This window comes from Cygnus olor, chromosome 7 (assembly GCF_009769625.2).
Source record: "Cygnus olor isolate bCygOlo1 chromosome 7, bCygOlo1.pri.v2, whole genome shotgun sequence".
Taxonomy (NCBI): Eukaryota; Metazoa; Chordata; class Aves; order Anseriformes; family Anatidae; genus Cygnus; species Cygnus olor.
In genome coordinates this window covers 1,821,353-1,827,352 of record NC_049175.1, presented here as the reverse complement: position 1 = coordinate 1,827,352, position 6,000 = coordinate 1,821,353, and the positions used below count along the sequence as shown (strand labels likewise).

The window sequence follows — 6,000 nt, the reverse complement described above, 5'->3', positions numbered from 1 at the left end:
TTAATTTAAAGAAGTGCAACACAGAGCATAGGGTGAAAGGTGAATAGCTAATAGGAATGATGTTAGAAAATGAAAATCAAGTGAAGTAGAAACAAAATCAAGTCTGTTAACTAGGCTCCTAGAGTTTAGAGCTGTAATCTCCACCCCAACTCTGAAAGTTCTAGAATGAGAAACCATAACAGTAGCAAGGACTTTCTACCAAACTTAATCAAAACAAAACTACCACAAAAAGAATGAACAGACTATTTCAAGAAGGGAAAAAGGAGGTCTGAGATTGGCATGCTTATCATTCTGACCCAGTAATACACAGAATTTTGCAACGACTAATTGAAAGCAAGAAGGCACAGAAAAGAAGAATATTTTAAAAAATACAGTCTGGAATTATTCAAGCTGGATCACAACACACTAAGAGACTTTGATAAAAACAAAACAAATACCAAAACCCAACCCTAGCGTTCTGAGCTACAGCAGCATCATCAGTATCATTCCTCAGGATTAATAAGGCTCTCCCAAAATACAATCTGACTGTAGATCATTGGTGTAAGGCAGCTGGAGTAATTTCCAATAGAGACATGGAAAATTAATAGCACAGTGTAAAACACTGGGATGAGCTCACCTGAAATACCTCATAGAGTCTAGTCACCTGTATTCAAGAGACCAACTGAAATTAGAGTAGGTAGAGAAGGACTACTAGGAAGATCAGTGAAATGGAAAACCTATTTTATGAAATGAGATTAAACAAGTTTGATTTGTTTAGTCTACTATAACAAAAGCTGAGAGGACAGAATTGCTGTTTAACTGTGTTAGTTAAAAAGCTGAGGGGGGGGGGGGGGGAAGGACTATTTAGAAGAGAATTTTGGCACAAGACCAAATGGATTTTAACTGGCCTCGAATAAACTAGGTTTGAAATTAGAAGATGGTTCCTAATCAACATAGCACTGGTGATGAACTTTTTTGATAGCTGGTGCAGGGCTTTTTTTTTTGTTTTAAAGCGTATAGTGGTAGCTTTTTTTTTTTTTTTTTTTTGACTCTAACCCAAGTCAGTACCAATGACAAAAGGCTCACCAGCAATACTGTAAAGGTCTCAAGTTTTTTTTAACAGCTGTCCTCTGGGAACACTAGGGTTAAAACACGCAACTGTTTTTAAGGTAGAGTACAACACATTTTGGAAGAGAATTACATAACCCAGTGACTGTGATGGGAAGGGAAGGACTCAGAAACCCAGCTAGCATCATCCCATCTTAGGGCCTTGCAGTGGAGGAGTTAGTAGACAGGCCCAAAACACAGCATAAATAATAGCTTTGTAATAGAAGGAACCTGAATGGTACTAATGGTTAGGCAAACAACAAACTAAAACAATATATTTCTTCCAACCTGTTTTTTTTAAAGAAGCTAGAAATAAATCACAAACCAACCAGTTAGAGCCAATCCCATTACAAATAAAAACTTCCTTCTGAAGAGAAATACCATCCTGACAAATTATTATTTTTCCTTTTGGAAGATAGATTATTAACAAAACTCACAAAACCTTAAGTAAAACAAGTGAACTTTCCTTTAAATGAAACACCATGCTGCAAGGTGAACATATAGTGAACATACTGAACAATCAGAAAGGCCATTTTGATATCAAACATAAAATCACCTGTTTTAAAGAAAAACAACACCTCATAAAGAAAGATCTCTTTTAAAAGCAAAGGGAATAACATTTGAACCAAACAAGACCTAGGTAGACAATCATTTGTGACAGGATTTTCCTCAACATACACTTTAAAAAGACATTAAAGAAATTAACGTGACTACACAAGATCTTCTTCAGGAAAAATAAATGAAAAGTTACTTATTAGTCACTAACCTGCTTGAAACTCTCACAGGTGCTCCCTGCCATTGACACGTGGGCTCCTCACACCAATGCTTAGCCTGTGACCAAAGTTCTGGGAGAGCGAAGAGCCAGGCATTTCAGCACCCAAGCCTCCATCTTCTGGGGAAACATAAAACAGCACCTACATCCCTCTTCCCAGACAACAAGATACCAAGCTGCCTGCACCAAAACCTCACAGCAGCCCTTCTTCTCCTTTTAACGAAGAGCCAAATGTGACAAGAGTCAATACTTCCCAGCTAAGCAACTTGAATCACACGGTTTCTCTTAATTAGTGTTACTCAACGGCCCACACTGTGGATGGATTCTGTGGCCTGGCAGATTTCTGTGAGGTGGCTGTAAAGCCTGGGAGATAGCTTCAGTGGCTGTGCTCAGGTATTTTACACCTCGGCCTGGGTTTCCTCTCCACAGAAACTCGGGAGTGGGACACACAAATCCCCCCCAGCAGGCATGTCTGGCTCCATGCATGGGTTCAGGGCCGCAGTGCTGAGGTGTTGTGCCGCCTCTCCTGTGGGGAAGGCACTGGGGAACCTTCCAGAACCCTCAGAGGGTCCCAGCTGCCCCAGGTGCCTGTCAGCCCTGTGAAGGCCTCCACAAACAGTGCCTGTAGCTGCAGCAGTTGCATCAGCTTTGCTCTTACACACAAGGAAGAAAGGAATGGGCATTTTATATTCTGAGTCAAGGTGCTGTTGATATGACAACCCTGAGGAAAACTCCATGTCTAAGTATATCACGTGTTGTATGTCCCCTTGCTCCAGTTAGCTGAGGCAGGTGAGGGAAGAGTGGTTTGGATTGTGCCGGTTCTGAACATCCCAGAGCTGCAAAGGAGAGGCCTTAGGCCATTAGGAATGGTCTTTTCCAAGGCAGCTTTTACCTTGAGTACTGGGCAGCTCATGATCTTTGAAATCTATACCGAGCTTGTGCAAGCAGAGTGACACAAATATAGATTGCATCATTCCTAAATATACCTTTATTTTATTGCAACATAGATCAGAATAACCAATGATGGGTAAGGCTGATGATACATAATGAAAGAACAAAAACGTATCTGAAATGAAGGAATTACCTTCTTCACTGATCCTATTTTGTAAATTTTGAATGACCTCACAGGCAAGAAAACCAATTGGTCTCATGCTTGCACATTTCTGAAAATCTTTACTACTGAATGTTTGTATAATGCCTGATATCTGTAGTCTGTTGTGACAGGGATATGGACTCATGCCCATGGCATGGAAATAGTAAATGTGATATTAGTACTGACCTCTTCATTAAACCCTGTTTGGGGACTAAATATGTAGCTGCAGTAGGAAAAAAACCAGATCGATCTTCATGGGCTCTTCAAGAATTGTTCTCTGACAACTTGCCAAGGCAAGTTCATGTTAAACATGCCAGAAACCCCAGCACCACCTAATTTCTTATGGACAAGAAAGTAGCCATTTGGTGGCTGGCAACTTTTAGGCACAACTGAATTAAAAGATATACTTGATTATTCAGAAAAAAAAAAAAAGAGATACTAATCAGGCCACCCAGTCTGTAATTGCTAAACACTGTACTGGAAAATAATATTAAAGGCTGTGTGTGTGTATACAAAAACTACACAAAGTAGAATATGAATGATTTGAACTACATATTAATGGTTCCTACTGATATTTTAAATCATGGGAACAGGTTTCAGTTGCGTACATTTATTAATCTTATGTCTCCCTTTAAATGTATAGCTTGCTGTTTTACTTTTTTAAAAAATAACCACAGCTAAAAGCAGTAACAGGGATAAATAATAGAAATGTAACAGTAGAGGTTCCAGGGTTTGGACATTAATGTTTTTTTAAGGCTTTCACACAGCACTCATGACAAGACAAATACCAGTGACAAACACAAATACTTAGACTATACGAAGAAATGAAAACCTTTATGTTTAAAAGGACTTACTCTTTTAAATGAGGAAAAATGAACTAGTGCAAAGATTTTTCTTATTTTTCCAAAAGAAAAACAAGTTTGTTCTCCTCTTATGAACTTCTATTTCAAGTTGGTGTAACATTGTCACATTCAAACTCTCCCTCATGGCTATTCAGCAAAGGAAGAAAAGGTTTTTCCTTCTTTCCATAGCACTTATTAGTTTGCTAATGACATTGAATGCAACATATGAAGGATATGAAGTTCATGAAGTCTCCAAAGAACATGAGAAATAACAGGTTCATAAAGGTGGGGGGGATTGTAAGATCTATGCTTATTCCTAAAACAAAGGCGACCTTTTCAGATCTGTCAGCTGCATTTAGCAACAGATTTCCTGTAAATGCAAGCAGTGATAGACTGATGATTTATCTATGTACAGAGTTGCACTGATTTGACTGAAGGCTTGACTGCGCATAGAATTATTCAGGAATAAAAGCATCATTCTTACTGAATAACTTCTTGCGCAGACATGCTTGTTCTAGAATACAAACCAGAGTAAGGTAATCATGTTATATGATAAGCCTCTATATGTAGAATATTTATACAGGGGTGTTACCTTTGAATTCCCACCATGACTCAACCTAAAATCATTTTCCAGCAAAGATTTATTTTAAATAACAATTTAAAAAAAAACAATCTTTATTCAAAATTGTGGAATTCCTTCAGTTGAAAACAAATTTTAAATACATGAAATCACCACAGATTTCTTAGACTTTCCTTACAGATTTCTCGTAACCCAGATTCTTACCTGAGCTCAGTCTGGATTTATGTGTGGCTTGAATCCATGTCCTCTCATTCTGGGGACATATTGACTTGATGGTCTTCCAGTGTCAGCTCCACACTTCCCGAGTGTGATGATTTTGGGCCCTTCTGTTTTTTATTCCCACATTCGTTCTCTGTGTTAGACATTGCTTCTTACAGCTGGCTGTGCATCAACAGTTGCTGGTCAGATGTCTCTATAAACTGATTGTTGGATGGAAGATCACACGCGAGTTCTGATCACGTTCTGGTGTGAGTAAAGAAGAGAGTGTAATTTTGGGAGGAACATGCACAACTGTACTCTGTATGAAAGCTTGTGCAAAAAACAGCAAAGAGCAAATGATTAGCCTTTGGCTTGAAATAACTAAAAATTTCAGCATCAAATCCTGCATAATGAAGATGCCAAAACAGTTCTAAAAATGATCTACTTCCTTCCTCTCTTAAAAGGATGTTCTAAGAATGTTCTACCTTCTTCTTCACTTCATAATCAGCACAGAGTTTGCAGTCTCACAAGGAGTCTTTAATACAGCACAATGTGAGCCTTAAGACATAAAAGAAACGTTCAGAGGCAGTACTATAGGAGAGACATGAGAACATACTTCTTCATGCACTTTCAGTATATAACTCCATATTACTGTTATACTCTTAAATATAGTTTTACTATTTCTAGCTTTATGGCATTGTCTATGCTGTATCACAGTGGATTAAGTTAAGGATTAAATTAAGAAGTTATTTTGCCACAATTGTAGTGGGCATCTGGTCTCTCCCTTTTCAGAAGGGGAAAATAAAGATGTGGTTAGTAAAATACGGACATAATTTTAATTTTTCTCCACTGCTAGTTGTTAATGCTTGAGAAAATTCTTAACTGGAAAAACCCAAGACAGCTGGAGATCCTGTGCAGGTCAAGCATGGCCTGTTCTGTAGAGTTCCCTCCTATAACTAATCTGCTAAGCAGACAGCAGGAATGGAAAATCCTTTTAGTATAGGTGCTGTCCTGCTATAGAATTGCAAAACCTTAGGTCTGTACAAAATAGGGATTAACATCGTTTTAGGAATGATGGAAGGAAGCCTGCATCCAGGCTTCCCTAATCTGAAAAAGTAGTAATGTGTCAGCCTTTTAGTCTGATCCCTTTGTGCCACAGTCAGGTCTGACAGTTTTTGATCTTAGGTGTATTAAATCTGTAATTAACTAGCCTCTCTGTGAGTTAGTAAACTGGCCTGAAACAGCTTGTGAATGAGTAGAGATTAAATAAAGGCAAATTAATTAAATAATATTATCAACTTCTGGCCTTGCAAGGTGCTTAGTGTAGAAAGAAAGGTTTTTTTCTTTCTTTCCAGTGATAGAAAATCTTTGTTCTTTCCTTGCTTTGGTAGAACCTTCTACCTTAAATAGCTCTGAGACAAACATCCAG

General features: G+C 38.3%; 1 long non-coding RNA gene across 1 annotated transcript in view; it reads left to right on the top strand.

The window, feature by feature from the left end:
* Positions 1–2,439: 2,439 nt before the first annotated feature.
* LOC121073588 overlaps positions 2,440–6,000 on the top strand; it is a 40,019-nt gene continuing 36,458 nt past the window's right edge. The window contains exon 1 of the long non-coding RNA XR_005821825.1: positions 2,440–2,647. This is a non-coding gene — a long non-coding RNA (uncharacterized LOC121073588). The remainder of the gene's footprint in view (positions 2,648–6,000) is intronic.